We start from the raw sequence: 19,099 nt of genomic DNA, 5'->3' as shown, positions 1-19,099 counted from the left end.
TACAGAGTAAGTGTCAAGCCAATATTAGTAAAATAAATTAGTGAATGAAAAAATAAATATCTCTTAATATCAACAATAATAGCATCTAATCAGTGATATTCATGTATGTGTGTGTGTGTGTGCATGCATTTCAAACTTCTTCATTCTTGACCTTGATAAACATATTTTCTTTACTTTTACATTTACATCCACAACATGTTATCCAGAACCCTCTCTTTGATGAAGCAAACCAAGTTCTGATTAGAACTTCATTAATATTTCTTACAACTTTGCCAGGAGTGCACAGGGAATATTTCTCTCCATTATTCTCAGCATTTTGATACCTAAAACTAAATGAACTGTTGATATGGAACCGGAATGGCAATGCAAGCCCGGTTGCCACACATCACGATGTCTGTTCTGTTTACAGTGACGCCACAAGCCTTACAAGGCACGGCCCATGCACCGACTCTTCACAGTGCCCATTGGCCTTCCCCCAAGCATTGTATGACAGGCTCCTTTTTTTCAGGTGCCAGACTGAAAGTCCTTTCCTCACAGAGGACTTCCTTGGGCACCTTCCTAAGGAGCACCCCTCCCTCCTCTCACTGTCTGATTCTCTACCACTAAAAACAGTTGATTTCCCTTCTGATTCTCCCACTAACTTCATAATTGCATGTGTGTCCATGTGTGTGGTTATCGAGTCTTCCTTTATGTACCACTCTAGACCATCAGTTTCATGAGGAAAGGGTTCCTGTTTTGCTTATAACTAACCACCTATTTCTCTATTTTTTTGAGACAGGGTCTTGCTCTGTCACCCAGGCTGAAGTGAAATGGTAAGATCATGGTTCACTGCAGCCTCATCCTCCCAGGTTCAAGCAATGCTTCCACCTCAGCCAACCCAGTGTCAGGGACTACAGGCACATGCCACCACACCTGGTTACTTTTTAAAATTTGTTGTGGAGAAAGGGTCTCACTATGTTGCCAAGTTGGTCTCAAAATCCTGGGCTCAAGCAATCCTCCCACCTTAGAATTCTAAAGTGCTGGGATTACAGATGTGAGCCACCATACCTGGTGTTACTTCTTAGCAAAGTAACTTGGACACAGAAGTTGGGAAATAAATGTTTTTGAATGATCAAATGGGTCAACATTGCATAAGGTCTGGCACTTCACAGGTCTTCCATGAGTCTTCTTACATAAAAATGCACACATACTGACAGATAAAAGGGTGAAGAAATAGATAGATGATAGATAGATACTAATGATACAAGAAGTAAAAAAAAAAAAAATAACCAAGTCAATTCAGTAAACAAACCTTCTACCATTTGAGAATTCATTATTTCAACTGAACACTAACTACCTGGCTAAATTAATTTTTCACTTTTTAATTGGGTTTCTTGATAACATGCATTATGTAAAGGCCCCTGGATGGATGTAAGACAGTGAGTGCTGAATCAGTAAAACCTTAGCTACATAACCAAATTAAAAACTCCTAGGTATTATACTCCTAATGCCAATTCTGCTTATTTTTATATAAAAATCACTTTGTTGGCATTAAGACTGGGACTTGAAGGCCAGGTGCGGTGGCTCACTCTTATAATCCCAGTACTTTGGGAAGCCAAGGCAGGAGGATTGCTTGATCCCAGGAGTTCAAAACCAGCCCCGGCAAAATGGCAAGACTCGTCTCTATAAAGAATTTTAAAATTAGGCAGGTGTGGTGGTGTGTTTCTGTAGTCCCAACTACTCAGTTGGCTGAGGCGAGAGGATCACTTGAAACTTGGAGGTCGAGGCTGCAGTGAGCCATCGTCAGGCCATTGCATTCCCACCTCGGTGGCAGAGCAAGATTTTGTCTTAAAATGAAAAAGAAAAAAGAAAATAAAAAACAGCAGGATTTGCACATTGATATAAAATCTCATTTCTTTGGGACTGAAAGAAACAAAAATAATTCCTCCTAGGTTGTTCATTATTTACTTGATGTGGAGTCAGAATAAATGACTCATGTGTACTGGTTTACAGCTACGTTGTTTACTTTATTAAAGGAAATGAGTAAGACAAAGGTACTGCATATTCCAAGAGAGGTTTTTTAGCAAAGCTTAAAATTAATCATAGAAATATATCCTACTCCAATGAAGAATTATAAGTTGTGAAGTTAAGAACACCAAAAAAATGTAAAAGCCATACTGGGCATCTTCAGTGACTTAATATTATCTACTTTTTATTACAGATGTAAGCATATTGAAAATTTTATTTGTTAAAAGTCTTTCTAAAACAAGTAACAGAAAATCCAAATATAAGCACTCTTGGTAAAGGAAAGGGAGTCAAAATGGATGCTGGGTAGGCAACCAACAGTCAGTTACACACATGTAAGCCAATCTTTGAAAGCCAAGTGAGATTTTTTAACACATATGTAATAAAACACATATGATGTATGTGTTTAAAATGTGGTCATTTTTGATGAGTTATATCTAACTGCTATACATATTCTGATGTCTAATATATATATGTAATTTTATCATATACATTTTTATGAAATACACTTTTTACAATTTAAAAGTCAGTTATTTCTGATGAATCATATACTGGCCTCAGTAAAGATCCAGAGAGCCTAAGTTGAATTACCTAAATTTGGCTGTTATCAATTTATAAAAGTGGAACTATTCTCTGGGGACTAGAGTCCAGCCTAAAAAAAGAATGGTCCCACAGGTGACCATTATATACAGTATCCAGTGCTACTTGCCTTTTTGTGTTTTTTAGTGCCAAGTGTCCTGCATTCTGATTCTAACCTGTAGCAGGTTATCTCATACTACAAGGCAATATTACATTCTGCTCAGGATGCCCTTTGTAGTTATTGCTCCATAATAATACTAGGAGACACTAATTATGGAGCTTCTACCAGGTTAAGTGCACCAGGTTAAGTGCACCAGGCATACAGTAGCATTAAGACTTGGAAAGACAACATGCTGCTTTGATGACAAATTTTAAAGGTCATGGAACTACCATAGTTCTTATTAAGATCGCTTTACCCAGTTTCAGCTTGTGTGGTCAGTTTTACCATCTTGCTGTACTGAGTAAAATGAAGACTGTTTGCATAATATTTCTCACAAATCGATCTCTAATGTGCACTAAATTCTGCTTTAAGGGCCTGATGACACTGGACCATCTTCTGTGTTACTCTGCCCATTTTAAAGCAAAGAAATGGAAACAAAAGACATTAAATAAGGTGCCCAAAATAGCAGCCAGAAAGTGGCAGAGCTGAGATTTGAACCCAGCCTCTGTGAACCCAGTCCCAGCCTGTAGGATGGTAAACTGGCTTCCTTTTGTAATTGTTAATGCTCCCAGTGAATGAATCTTTAAATTATATTCTATACGCGTTTTTCATAATTTAGCAATCATTTTCCCCCCAAACTTATTAACCTTCTTCAGCAAAGTTTGCCCATCCCAGAGAGTCAAACACCCTTCCTTCCTAATGAAACAAGTTGTTAACTGACCGGCAACCTAATAAGGTAAAAATGCATGATGATTGCTTACTGTGCTCTTCTTAAAGACAGCATATTTATATTTTAAAAGTCTTCAACACCTTCATGCAAAGAAAAAACATATTTCTGGGATTTCTGTATAGGAGGCATTTTGGAACTAGTGTGTTTTGCAGCCCGCTTCAAATCACACCACAAATTCAATTCAGTAAATACTAATTGAAGTCGAACTGAGAACAAAACATTGGATATTATGTCTGCATAAAGGTTGCCTGCTTAGCTCTTCAAGCAAGCATGCCACAATTACAGTATAGCACTCACCAGTAGGGCTTGGACCAGTCCAGAAGCCTCCACCTGCAGAAAACCTCCCGCCCAGCTCAGTTTAAAGAGAATGGTCCCTTCTCTGCATCCTACAGAAGTCTTTATCTAGAGCTCTTGCCTCAGAACTCATGTTATACTTTCTTGTTTTGTCTCTTGAATTTTTTTCTTTGCTACATGATGAGGTGGCTGCCAGTATAATGGAGCTCAAACTGGTTTCAGTGACCCAGATGTGAGCAAACATAAATTCATCCACTGACTTTTCTGTAGGGCAAGGAACCCCTAAGGGATTGTCCAGCTCACAGAGTCATCAGTTCTTGGAAATTTATATCATTGTTCTTCTAGTACAGCTGTTGATTTTGCTATAATTGTAGCATTTCCTTCCCAGTTTCTCCATCTGATTCCAGAAAGTACAAAAACAGAAATCATCCTCATAAGTTAAATTTACATTTGACTGCATATATCAAGAAGAAAACAGTGGCTCAAACAAAATCAGAGTTTATTTCATTTGCGGTTAATGAGAAGTCTGATATTAGGCAGTCCAAGATTGGTATCTTGCTTCTAGATCATCAGAGGCCCAGAATTCTTTCTAGACTTATACTTCCCTCTCCATAGACTGTAGCCTTAGATAGCCTTAATGACTTTAAAAGCTCTAGCCATCACCCCTATGTTCCAGGGAGAAGAAAGTAGGGAGGGTGAAGGGCCCATATTTGTGAAGCCGGGCCAATTGGAAAACTCTAGTGACTTCTGCTTTTGGTACATGGTCCAGGACAATGTCACATGGCCATTATTAACTCAGTGGAGGCTAGGAAATGTACTGTTTCTAATTGGGAATATTACTCCCTCAAAAACAAAAACAACAAACCACAAACACCACTGTATTTAATTAAGAAAAAGATAGTGAATATTGAATGCTGGATAGGCAGTCCCTGCCTCAACTCTCTTCTAACAAATAAACTTTCTTCTTCTCTACACCTGCCTTCAATTAAATATGTACACAGTTTCCCCTTTAGAACAGGTTTTTATCACCAAGGAATCAGACTTCCAGGGTTCAACATTAACATTGTATCCTTGGACAGATTACATGATATATTTTGGGATCAGTTTTCTTATTTATAAAATGGGGATGAATATCGTGCCTGCATATTGTAGATCAAAAAGGACAGTAATCGTCATCGTCATCATGCCCTTCACCAAGTGATGGGGTCTATTTCCCTTCCTCTTGAATCTGAGCTGATTTGTGACTGCTTTCTCCACTAGAACACATTGAAAATTATTCCCTGCCAGTTCTGAGACTAGCTTTCAAGAGGGCTGGTACTTTCTGCCTGCTAGAGAGACTGCGGAGAGGTCCTCAGACTAAATGGAGCAAGAAAGGCCAACTGAGCTCAGCCCCCAGATATCCCCATCAAGGCACCCAGCATGTGAGCAAATTCATTTAGATCCTCCAGACCATCCCAGCCACTAGCCATATATCACCTAGCAACTGAGACTTAGGCAATGTCACAAGTAGCTGAAGAACTCTAGTAGGATCCGCCTAACTTTCTAACCCACAAAATGGTGAGATATTGTAAAATGGATACTGGTTTAAGCTACTAAATTATGAGGTGGTTTAATACACCACAATAGATTCTACCACATCCTCTTTTTGTGAGCATTAAATGTAATAATGAAGGTAAAGCTCTTTTTAGCTCATTGCCTGGCACATGGTAAATACACAGCACTAGTTTATACACTATATTCTAAGATCTAACATGTCTGTCGGTAGAAGGAGACTCCCCACCCATGTATGCCTCTATACACTTACCAGCTTATGACTAAGGCTGTTCTAATTAGTCTTTCAGCTAGCATTTTACTTTGATTCAGCTATTTTTATTACTCCTTCAACCTTCCTGCACTAATGTATTGTCTATCTAAAATTAGAAGCTCTACGAAATGGGGTTTATGCCTTATATGCCTTTTATTTAAGGCTACATCACATAGTGGAATAAACATATTGTTGGTATCAAGCAAATCTGGCTTTGTACACCAGGTCAACCAATTGACGAATGGATGGTGACTGTTACAGTTTAAATTTGCTCTGAAGCAGATACCAAGGCAGGCATTAGAGTGCAAGTAGTTCATTTGAGAAGTGAAGAAAGCACTGACAGGGTGGTGGCAGAGATAAGGAGGGGAAGGAAACATTAAGGGAACCAACCAGCACTGGACAACGAGAGCTTAAACTCACTAGGAAAACTCCAGGAGCCAGTGAAGAACACAATCAGACTTATCTCTATGGATGGTGAGGGAGCTAAGATATTAATGCATCAGCTCACATTATAATTGGCTGAAGATAATTCCCAGGAGGAAGCAAAACCTGGGCACTTCCGGATTGCCATATAGATAGAGAAAACAAGCTTCTATGACCAGAGAAAGATTTTAGCAAAATTTCAAGTGTGGAGGTTGTAACTGAGCTGGCATTGAAGTGGTAAAGGCAGGGGCTATGATAGAACACCAATAGCATGTACTAGAGAAAGCTTGGACAAGATACTGAACATTGATTTTCTCACCTCTCAAATCAGGATAAAAATAATAAATCTAAAGAGCTATTCTCCTGAAATCTATGTATATTATTTCTGATACTCCCAAAGTTCTACCCCTGTAGAATTTACAGATATAAGTCAATAGAGTTGGATAAATAGCTTCGGTGAAATAAATGCAAGTTGACTAAAACTCAGTAATTCTTCTAAAAAATGACAGTATATGACTGTCTTTGAAATATTCATTCCCAGCATCCTAGCACATATAACAGTGGCGATAATACTGTCTTGGTTTAAATCACTCAAATACTTTAATAAAAACAAAAAAAAAATCACTGATCCAGAGGACAAACCTTATCTGAAATGATAATAAAACCCAAAAGCACTTGCTACTATTTTTATCATAGCAATTATTGGCATTAGCACTAACAGACAAGAAGTGTGTTTGCATTTTACTTTAATCAATAAACACCAGCTATATCATAAAGGAGCACTTGAGTGAATGCATACAAAAATACTTTACGTTAAAATCAAAAGCATGAAATTTAGAAAAGAGCTTAGAAAAGAGCTCTCTAGGAAAAGACAAGGAAAATGCTATATTTAAGAATCCTATCTCACTCCATATTCAATAAATGGCACTGGGATAGCTGACTATCCATACATAGAAGAATGAAACTGGACTCCTACCTTTCACAATATACAAAAATTAACTCAAGGTGGATTAAAGATTAAATGTAAGGCTGGGTGTGGTAGCTCAAGCCTGTAATTCCAGCACTTTGGGAGGCCGAGGCGGGCAGATAACTTGAGGTCAGGAGTTGGAGACCAGCGTGGTGAAACCCCGTCTCTACTACAAATACAAAAATTAGCCAGGCATGATGGTGCATGCTTGTCCCAGCTACTTGGGAGGCTGAAGCAGGAGAATCACTTGAAACCTGGGAGGCAGAGGTTGCAGTAAGCTGAGATTTTGCCACTGCACTCCAGCCTGGGTGCCTGGGTGCCTCGCTTTGTCAAGCGAGATTCTTTCTCTCAAAAAAAAAAAAAAAAAAAAAATGCCAGACCTCAAACTATAAGAATCCTAGAAGAAAAGCTAGGAACACCATTTCAGACATTAGACTTGACAAATAATTTATGACCACATCCTCAAATGCAATTGTGGCAAAAACAAAAATTGACAAATGTAACCCAATTAAACTAAAGAGCTTCTGCACAGCAAAAGAAATCAACAGGGTAAATAGACAACCTACACAATGGGAGAAAATATGTGCAAACTATGCATCTGACAAAGGTCTAATATTCAGAATTTATAAGAAACTTAAATCAGCAAGCTAAAAACAGCTAACCTTACTAAAAAAAAGGGCAAAGGACATGATCAGACATTTCTCAAAAGAAGACATACAAGTGACAGACTTATGAAAAAATGCTCAACATCACTAATTGTTAGAGAGATGCAAATCAAAACCACAATGAGATATCATCTCATATGAATCAGAATAGCTATTATTAAAAAGTCAAAAAACAACAAACATTGATGAGGCTTGGAGAAAAGAAGAAGCTTATTCACTGTTGGTAGAAATCCAAATTAGTTCAGCCACTGTGGAAAGTAGTTTGGAGAGTCCTCAAGGATATTAAAACAGAACTACCATTCAACACAGCAATCCCATTACTAGGTATATATTAAAAAAGAAAATAAATTGTTTTACCAAAAAGACACATGTGCTCATATGTTCATTATAGCACTATTCACAATAGCAAAGACATGGAATCGAACTACATGTCCATCGATGGTGGATGGAAAAGGAAAATGTGGTACATATACACTATTGAATACTATGCAGCCGTAAAACAGAATGAAATCAAGTCCTTTGCAGCAACATGGATACAGCTGGAAGTCATTAACCTAAATGAATGAACACAGGAACAGAAAACCAAACACTGCATGCTCTCACTAATAAATGGGAGCTAAACATTAGGATGGACAAAAAGATGGCAACAATAGACACTGAGGACTATTAAAAGGGAGAAAGGGTTAAAAAACTCACTGTTGAATACCATACTCAATACTGGGTGATGAGGTAAATCATATCCCAAACTTGAGCATCATGCAATATACCCAAGTGACAAACCTGCACATATACCCTCTATATCTAAAATATTATAAAAGTTAAAATTATTAAAAAAGAAAAAGAAACCAATCTTCTTTAAAAAAAATCATTGATGGCTTCTCATTGCATTTTAGATAAAGTAAAACAAAAAACAATCCTGGCTTTTCAGGTCTTGGACTCGCCTGTCTGTCCCATTCCACCTCCACTGCTTGACTTTACAGGGCCTGGCTCTGCAAGACCAGGCTGTACACAGGGTCTCCCATGCCAGGAATGAAAATGTGGTAAAACAGAGAGAATAGGAGGTGTGAAGTTTCTTTTCTGCCAAGTTTTCTTTCTAGAATGAATTTCACAGGAGTTCCTTCTTTCATCTTCATTTTCAGATTCCCCAGCTATAATTGCCTCCATATGGCACCTAAATATTTAGCAGTCACTGTGCACTAAGCAGTGTGTGTAAAAGCATATAATACATACATATACAGCTATTTAATCATCAAAGCAACTCTGGTAGGTTGCAATGATGATTCCTGGTTTTCAGATAAGAAAACTGAGGCCAGATAAAGGGAAGAACTTGCCAGGGTCTCAGCTACCTGTGGTCAAGCCAAGCTTCAGGCTCTGTCTGTCCAAAGTCAGGTCTCAAGCTCTCACCATTATACTGTCCTACCCCTGTCACCTATGCAAGTGTCAGCTCTTCCTGCCAGATGTGTTTCTACTGATGCTTAATAATAGGCATCTCCCTCCCAAAGGAACAGAAAGGAATTAGAGACAGGCAGTATTTGGGGAGCAGGGAGGAATGGCTAACTATGATAGAAAAGTATGTTAATCCATCCCTCACCATCTATGGAAGCCCTGGTTAGAAGGGGTTTTTATATTACTTATGACCACTGAAGATGTGTGTCCAAGAGATATAGTAAGCTGAAATCTGAATTCAGTGCTCTTCAAGTTTATTGACATGTTGAGATGCAAACTGCATTTGCTAATAACTTAGATATAACTTGTAGAATTCTAGAGCTTCCAGAAGCAGAGCACAAAGAAAGATACATGTTTAGTACCTTATTTACAGAAAAGGGAGCCATTTTTTTCTGATGTACATCTAGATGACTAGGGGCAATTTCAGAACTGAAACCTCCACTGTATGAGTCTGGGTTCTCCAGAATAACAGAACCAACAGGATTATATAAACACATGGTATAAGGAATTAGTTCACATGATCATGGGAGTGGAAAAGTCCCCAGACCTGCAGTCAGCAAGCAGGAGATCCAGGAGGTCTGAGGGTGTCAATTCCAGTCCTAAAGCTAGATGGCTGTATCACCAAGAGAGTTAATGTTTCTGTTTCAGTCCAAAGGTAGAGAGAGACCAGTGCTCCAGTTTGAGGGCAGTCAGCAGGAGGAGTTCCCTCTTACTCAGCCTTTTGATTCTATTCAGTAACCGTCATCGATTGAGTGAAGCCCACCTACACTGGGGAGGGCAATCTGCTTTACTTATCTACTAATGCTAATGCTGATTACATCTGGAGACCTTCTTCCAGACACACCCAGAATAGTGTTTAACCAAAGGTCTGGGCACTCCATAGCCCAGCCAAGCTGACACCTAAAATTACTCATAACATCCACTTCATGAGTGAGTCAACTAATTTTCTTCTTCCTCTCCTTGATTCCAATTTTCTCCTCCTAACCTCACACAAGGAAATTCTTATTCAGAGTTTCAAAATTCTTATATCACAGTTTCAAAATGAGTCAATCACAAAGATACAAGATGGATATAAATGATGCATAATAAAACTTTTTCCTATGCATATGATAAAAAATCCCTCTGATCCTTCAAAAAAATTAGATGGGATGAAGTCCTGAGCAATTTTCAGGCATAGATTTTACCAAAGAATGCAAGGGGTAATGAGAAGTCCTGATACAAGATCCTGAGTCCCATCCATTACATAACTCAGCTCTTTCGATTTCCCTCTTTTCTCTTTTAAAGCCTTCGGCAAGGCCAACACTTTGAGTCCCAGATTCCTTCAACCTGCCCCTCCTAAATTGGAACTAAGAGCTTACACAGCTTCAGTCACCACAGTACTATAAATTAGGAATTTCTGTCAAAAAGATTTCAGGGTCCACATAACAACCATACTTCAGAGTCCAGACTACAATGGAAGTTGGTGGCATAAGACTCCAAATTCCATATTTTTTTCACTATGCCAAGAAAAAGGAAAAAGATTAAGAGTATCCAGGATGACCACACACAGAAGTAATGACATATTTCAAATGAGAATGAGAGCTCATTAACAGTCAAAGTGGCTGGGTATGTGTTTGCAGCCAGCAGTCAATGAAAGGAGCACTTCCATGGGAAGCCCAGGACATGGGGTCAGTACATGCACAGGTGTCAGTTATAATGGTAAGGAACTATGCCTCCCGGTGAGGTAAGCAGGGAGTGTTTGGAATTCCACAGGATAAAAGTATAAAATATCATAAGATATTCACACTTGTGTTTACATGTGATTATTAAATGCATGTTAGTGTTTTAACTGTAAATATCATCAAGCTCAATTTCTTTTTCATCACCTACTGAAAAGTAGGTTTGCTTGCAGCCCAGAAATTCATCAATTTGGGTCAGCAAATTGGATTTCAATTCTCTTTCTCTCCCCTTTTAAAAAGTAGCATGAAATATGACTTTGGGGTCAGATTTGACATCAGAATTTTCAAAGCCAAAGTTCATAACATTTTCATGCATCACAAAATCATATAATGTTCAAAACTAGAATAAACTCCAAAGATCATCTGGCAGTCTCTGACATTTCAAAGAGGATAGATTTGCAACCAAGAGATGTAAGGCAGCTGCTCACTGTCACAGTGCTCTATGAGTGCAGAGACACTCCTGCCTCCAATTCCACCACTTGCCCCAAGTCTAGTTGCTAACAAAATCTCCTTGAACCACATATTAGAGAATAACCTTGGGATGTTACCCCAGATTATCCTTATCCTCATTAACTTATATTTGAGAATTGATAGGGTAAAGTGTGGCATCCCTGATCTTGGATACACAAATGTAGGATAATTAAAAGAATAAATCCAACCAGAATCATCTTTAAGTATCTCTTTGTTTTGACAAGGAGAATGGTAAGAGTGTGGGAAGCACAGTTTGTAATATACAATTTCCTTGATTGATTCCACTGGGCTAGCCCTCTCGTGTTAATGGCTTTCAAAAGGCAACAAATCCCCTCCCAGAGATATGCCCAAGATAATTAAAAACAGGTATTTAAATAAATACATATATACACATGTTTACAGCAGCCCTATTTATACAACAGCCAAAATATGGAAACAATTCAAATGTTCATCAAAGAACAATAGATTTTTTAAGAAACACCCTGACATATGCATACAACATATTATTCAACCATACAAAGGAATGTAGTACTGTTACACGCTGCAATATTATAAATATCAAAACTATGCTAAGTGAAAGAAGTGAGATACAAAATGTGACAAATTGTATGGTTCCATTTATAGGAAATATCTCAAATAGGTAAATCAATACAGACAGAAAGCAGCTTAGTGGTTTCCAGGAGCTAAGAGGAGGGGTGAAGATGAGATGTGACTGTTTAATGGGTACTGAGTTGTTTTGTGTGTGTGTGTGTGTGATGAAAATGTTTTGGAGCTAGATAGAAACAATGGTTGCAAAATATTGTGGATATACTAAATGCCTCTGAATTGTATTCTTTAAAATGGTTAATTTTATGTGCGTTTCACTTCAATAAAAAATAAAGAGAGGGTATTATAATGGTCTGAGGATGTGTCAAATTGAGCAGGCTATAGTCCCTACTTATTCAATCAAGCCCTCATCCAAGTACTGCTGTAAAGGTATGTTGTAAACGTGAATGACATCCACAATCAGTTGACTTTAAGTAAGGGAAATTATCCTAGATAATCTGTGTGGGTCTCATTCAATCAATTGCAAGACCTTATGAGCAGAATGGCTTTTAAGACTTCCCAAAGAAGAAGAAATTCCACCTAGGGGCAGCAACTTCCACTCATGCCTGAGAGTTCCAGCTGCACTTCCTGATGGCCTACCCAGTGGATTTCAGACATCATACCTGGCCTCCATAACTGCGTGAACCAATTCTGTGCAATAAATCTCAATATATTATCTCCTACTAGTCATGCTCCATTGGTTGAACCCTGACTGATATGAGTGGGTTCTACATTTAGAAGACTTAGCATCCAAAAGTCTTTTGTTCTTTCCCAGTCAGCTTCACAGCAATTCTCTCGCAAGTAAAGCAATCTTAGAGAAACAGAAAATAGTTCGAAAAAGTACCCTTTATATCCCCCAAATAACTATACTGCTTGGAAAATGAATAAAGAAGTGCTATGAGACTGAGGGGTTATTACAGGTAGGTGAGAGTGATGTTGATAGATGAGGCAAGAGTGCTCACCAAAAAATGAGACATAAAGGGACTTTTACCTAGTAGACCCTGACATCCACCAGCTCTTGTCTGCACTACGACTTTCAGAACCTCTTTCTCTCTAAGCAAGCAATGGGAAAGTTTTTTATAGGAAATGTGCCTGTCCCAAGATAAATGAGCTAAAGATAAAGACATTGGAGTTATCTAACTAAAGGCCCAGCCCTACTCTTCAGGGTGGCTCCAAGGCAATGCATTCCAGACACTTCCTTTTGAAACATGAGCACGGTCCAAGATCATCAGAAGCATGAGTAAAGCCTCTAGCAAGAATGAGAGATCACATGATATAACAGAGAAAAAGCAAATTGGGAAATGTGACTACTCAGAAAAGAAGCAAAACACATGGGCACACACATGGACATGCATGTCCAGATATGAATACATACATACACACAGAAAGGAATATGCACATACACATACAAACAAATGCACACACAGAGACATGCATGTACAGGTATTCCCATACACATATGCACAGAGAGAAACATGAATGCACACATACATATGCATGCAAAACACTGACATACATGTGTACAGGACTACACATGTGCATGCATACAGACATGCATGTACATATATTCAAATACACATACACATAGAAATATGCACATATAGGTACACACATGTACATGCACACAGACATACATGACAGATATGCACATACACATATACACACAGAGTGGAGCATGCATGCACACATGCATACACATGTGCACATGCATGGGCATGCATGTACATGTATTCACAGACACTATACAGAAAGAAACATATGTGTACATGTACATTTGCAAGCATAGACATACATTTACACACACACATATACATGTGCCTGTACACACACAGACATATGTATATACACAACTACGCAGAAACATAGATATCCAGATATACATATATACAATACAGTTATAGCACACAGTTGCCCACACGTGTTTATGCATGTGGACACATGGACATATGCAAGCATGCACCCATATGCATATACATGCATGTACAAACCCACGCATGAATATATGTGTACATGTACCAATATGTGTACACACATGGACAAATGCAAACATACACATATGCGTACACATACATACCTGTACCAGGATGTGCATCACCACACATGGACATACATATACATGTACACACACAAACATTGCTATACCCAGAGTTATAAAGAAGATAATTTAAACTGGAAATTCCATATTAAACTCTGAAAGCTTAGCTTGGTGTCTCTGTGTATAAAAGTTTCACTCATGTTTTGAGAAGCACTCTACCCACACACATGACCAAAGCCCCTATCTCCCACCTCAAGCCAAAGTAACCTCTGCAGCTCCCAATATAAAGTAAGCTCTTGTTAGAATTGGCACATACAGGCTGGGCACAGTGGCTCACACCTGTAATCCCAGCATTTTGGGAGACTGAGACACATAGATTGCTTGAGCCCATAAGTTCAAGACCAGCCTGGGCAACATGGTGAAAGCCCATCTCTATACAAAATACAAAAATTAGCTGTACTTCGCGGTGTGAGCTTGTCTTCCCAGCTACTTGAGAGGCTGAGGTGGGAGGACTGCTTAAGCCTGGGAGGCACAGGTTACTGAAATCATGCCACTGCACTCTAGTCTGGGCAAGAGAAGGAGATAGTCTCAAAAAAAAAAAAAAAAAGAGAATGGATGATATATATTGATATGGTTAGGCTCCGTCCCCAACCAAACCTCATCTTAAACTGTAGTTCCCATAATCCCCATGTATTTTGGGAGGGAGAGAATTGAATCATGGAGGTAGTTTCTCCCATCCTGTTCTTGTGATAGTGAGTTAGTTCACATGAGATCTGATCGTTTTATAAGGGGCTTTTTCCCCTTTTGCACTGCATGCCTGCCTTCGTGTAAGATGTGGCTTTGCTCCTCCTTCACCTTCTGCTATGATTGTGAGGCCTCCCCAGCCATGTGGAACTGTGAGTCTTCTAAACCTCTTTTTCTTTATAAATTACCCAATCTCAAGTATATCTTTATTAGCAGTGTGAGAACAGACGTACATATATGGAACTTCCTGTTCACAGACCTAAAGCAGCTGATGTGATCTGCATCTGAAATGTGCATATTTGCAGGACTTCTCTCTGATGAAGACAGCATCTCTGCATAAGCTAGACAGAGTGTGTCATCCTTCATAGAGAAGATCTGGCCTTCCATCCAAAATCAGTAGGGAAACAGGACCTTGGTTACACATAGTTTTACTTCTGATTTCTCCTTTCTCTAGTCTTTTAATGATACCCTTTGAATACAAGTTCCATGCTTTAAAGATCAATTGTTCTGTAATTACTGCTTGCACACAATTTTGGGTTTCCACCCAGGGCACTGAATATTTAAGGGCATAAACAATCCCACACCCCCCTCCTGTCATCTCAGCACACCTGGTGCTCTATGCTGCACCCCGGCAGAGACTCAGTGAGTGCTGGTCAGTGGGCTGAGTGGTTCATTCTCACTCCTTTCTAACCTCACCTATTCAAACCACAGCATATCCTCAGGGATGTTGGCCCCTGAACTCAGCTGTGGCTAGGCAAAGCATGAAACTCAGTTGTTCATCTGGCATTCAAAGCCCTGGGTCCAGTTCCATTAAACTATTCAAAACCCCTGAACTGAGTGTGGCTTAGGCGACGGGCTGTGCTGGCTTTCCTAAGACTGCTTCAGTTTTAGGACCTATAATCCCACATCCCTGGGAATCCCGCAGTCTTGAGTAGACTAGCATGACTGGTCACACTAGTAGGGATCCTAAAATCAGGAATAGGAGTGCAAGCACTTCCCCCTTGAATTGAAAACATGTCTACCACCTGTGATGCATTACTAATCAGAAGAAGTGTATTATGAAACACATAGAAGCATAGACAGAGCACAAAGGCCCATGTTTCAAAGTGGGAGTGATAAGAATATTGACGACAAAATGTTCCTGCCTTCAAGGACCACACTTCCCAAGGAAGCAGCTACATACACAGATAAGAAATACAAGTCAGGCAATCATAAAAAATTCAAGGCTGGGAGAGATCTGTCCCATGCAGCTGTGGAGTACTGTGGACATCGCCACAGTGAAGGCCCCCAACAGGACTCTCCCCACAGCAATCCAATCCACTTCTCTTCCCCCTGTTCTTGATGGCAGGGATTTCTCAAATCCAGAAGCAGCTGAGCAGGACTGGAGAGCTGGCTCAAAGGAAGAGGGTAAGGTATGAGCTTTATAATCCATTGTAACTTATGCCCCAAGTCAGTAAACTCAGGGTCAGGCCAGACCAGAACAAATTTATTTCCCTCTGTAATGACTGGAAAAAGTTGCTGTAATTTCCTTTCCTCTTGTCCTCTCCATTCCTTCCCTGGGTACTCTGCCACCCACCTACCCAGTGAATTACCCAAATCTTCCAATTCTTATTTTACAAACTGCACCTGCACCTGCTCCCCTGTTCCATTGCTATCTCTTTCATATCCAAAGGTTAGGCATTAGCATAGCCTGCACACCAGTCTCTCTTTCCTCTATCTTGCTTGTTACTAACAAAAGAGGCTGATAACAGCAGCTCTGACCACGAGAGCGCCTTTCCATGCTCTCTCCTCTCTACACAATAGATTCTGAATGCCTTTGCAGAGCACTGGATGTCCTCTGTAATATTGTCCCAATGGACTGTTCTTGTTTCCCTTGTCTCCCTCTACTCTGCTGCATGTATGAAACCCTCTCAGATGGCCTATTTACTGTTTCTATCCTACTATCTTTGTTTTCCTACAGTCTTACCTGGTTCACACCATTCCTCCTTCCTGGAATGTACTCCATCTATTGAGGTCAAACCTGTGCTTCAGGACTAAAGTCAAGGTGATCTTCCACACAATAACATTCTGGGTCATCTCAGCTAGAAATGATCTCTTCTTTTCATGAATATTAAGCACACTCCATCTGTAAAGCACTTATCAAAACTATTTATATCCTAATTAAATAAATGTCTTATCCTCACAGATACTTGTTTTATCACTTTGGGAACAAAGATCCATAGGCTTTACTTCTTTAAAGTTTTCATATTTTCTCTTATTATATCACCTTGTATATAATAGGTATTCAATAATGCATTCAATAAATTATCTACAAACAATGTTAGGGAGCAATTTACTGATTCCAAATATTTATATAATGTTTATCTTTTATGGGAGGCATGCTCTGTGCAAGGCTTATATTCTATGGAATCATTTTGAAGGAAAAGGTAAGAAAATAAGTGAGAAAGATAAGGCATATATTCAAGTCTTATATATGATTGATTAGAGTTGATTAGAGTAGGCAGCAGTTGATTTTAAGGGAATTAACTAAAACTAGAATTTCCTAGGTAGAATGATTTACTTATTTATTTTCCTCACTAAGAAGCAGGCCATGTGATTCTTTATCAAGAAAAAGGCAGAGAACTTTAGAATATTAACCACAAGACCCTAGCTCTGACACTGATCACTGGCAATGATAATTGTGCAAGTGTAAAGGAAAAATCCACAGATTCAGGTCAAATCATTCTTAGAAACGGATAAATGGCATATACAATCATTCCTAAGTGACAGTGAGCTTTACGTTATGTTAATCTGTCTTAAAACTCAATTTATTATCATTAATGGCATCCTGCAAAAATAAAATCTTGGTAGACTAAATGAGTAACCAGTGGCCACACAACACTCCTCGAGCCTCAATTCCCTCTCCTTCTATGTGGGAAAGCAACCTAGAATTCTAATCTGTGCTTGTTCCACTTGTTTCTTTCAGCTTCTGGCCAATACAGTGCTTCCATTCTCACCAAGCTTCAGAGGGGTCCCTACAAGGCCGCCGCAGGGAGTTCATTACTCTTAGCTTGGATCCTTTTTACTTCATTACCTTGTCAACATTGACATTTATAACACTGGCCCAGATTCCCCAGGCAAAGGGCAAACAAATCAATAGCAGAGCCATCGGCAAGGAAGAGGGATATCAGGCAAAGAAAATCAATAGGCAGCATGGTTGTATGATCTTATTAACAGTAGCTGCTGTTTTCAAATACCACTAAGCGCCAGACACTTCACAGGCATTATCTCATATCTTCAAAACAAATAAATAAAGCAAGTATTACTACTCCTACTTTACAGATGAGGAAACCAAGGCTCGGAGAGGTGATGTTAGTCATGACAGAGCTAAGAAGCAACCTTTCTATGGTTTGAGCTCAGCACTGTCTGACTCCCAACCCATTCATTTCCCATCTCACTACCACACACATTCGTGAGAAAAATACATTGTAAGAGGAAGCTGGAGATACTCATCCAAGTCTGGGAGGCAGCTAGCTGCACAACACTGGGCCCAGTCATGGGTAGTGTGATAACCTTTCAGGTAACCACAGTTCTAATATTTATACATTATACATATACGTGTGTGCATGCGTGTGCCTGTGTGTGTTTTCCTTCAACATACATTATAGAACATGTAATATGTGTCTGCCAATACAGTAGCAGGGAAGATAAAACCGTAAATGAGGCTGGGGTCCTGTCTTTGAACCTCATGACTACCCCATGCTGAGAAGTGGAGAGGGACAGTGGTAATGTCTGGGGTCTTTAAGCATCGGACTGGATTTGATGATTTTAAGCTTGACTGACTCACAAAGTATAACATGATTATAACCCATCAGAGGCAGCTTGACTCCTGAAAAAATAAGTTTAAATAATTTCAGGTGGGTTTTGGCCTAGTTAACTCTTTTCAGATGATTTTATCAAAAGTATTATTGGCCAGGTGCGGTGGCTCATGCCTGTAATCCCAGCACTTTGGGAGGCCGAGATGGGCAGATTACTGGAGGTCAGGAGTTTGAGATCAGCCTGGCCAACATGGTGAAACCCCATCTCTACTAAAAATACAAAAATTAGCCGGGCGAGGTGGCACACACCTGTAATCCCAGCTACTTGGGAGGCTGGGACAGGAGAATAGCTTGAACTCAGGAGGCAGAGGTTGCAGTGAGTGGAGATTGCACCTGAGTGACAGAGTGAGACTCCATCTCCAAAAAAAAAAAAAAAAAAAAAAAAGAACAACAAATAAAAAAATAAAAAAGTAAATATTTTCCACACTGCCACCTCCACTGTTTACCAATCATCAATTAAAGTCATGTTAACACCTTGCCTTATCCATTCATTCCCCTAGAGTGGGAGAGAAGAGTAAAATTTAAGCTTTGTTACATAAAGACTAGGATACCTTTAGCTGGAAGGCAATTAGAGTCCAAAAGGGAAAATGCTAGGTTGGATGAATTGGCTTCTTATA

General features: G+C 39.3%; 1 protein-coding gene and 1 long non-coding RNA gene across 3 annotated transcripts in view; one reads left to right on the top strand and one right to left on the bottom strand.

Moving 5' to 3' along the window:
• CNTNAP5 (contactin associated protein family member 5) overlaps positions 1-19,099 on the bottom strand; it is an 876,147-nt gene that overhangs the window by 24,732 nt on the left and 832,316 nt on the right. The window lies entirely within an intron of this gene.
• The window catches only part of LOC134807969 (uncharacterized), a 73,826-nt gene continuing 70,470 nt past the window's right edge, over positions 15,744-19,099 (top strand). Inside the window, exon 1 of one of the 2 annotated variants that reach the window (XR_010149714.1) lies at positions 15,744-16,032. This is a non-coding gene — a long non-coding RNA (uncharacterized LOC134807969). The remainder of the gene's footprint in view (positions 16,033-19,099) is intronic. The other variant, XR_010149715.1, reaches the window with a different exon arrangement.

The sequence above is a fragment of the Pan troglodytes genome, chromosome 13, assembly GCF_028858775.2.
Source record: "Pan troglodytes isolate AG18354 chromosome 13, NHGRI_mPanTro3-v2.0_pri, whole genome shotgun sequence".
Lineage (NCBI taxonomy): Eukaryota > Metazoa > Chordata > Mammalia > Primates > Hominidae > Pan > Pan troglodytes.
The sequence above is the reverse complement of the archived record's forward strand: the minus strand, read 5'-3'. Positions and strand labels throughout refer to the sequence as shown.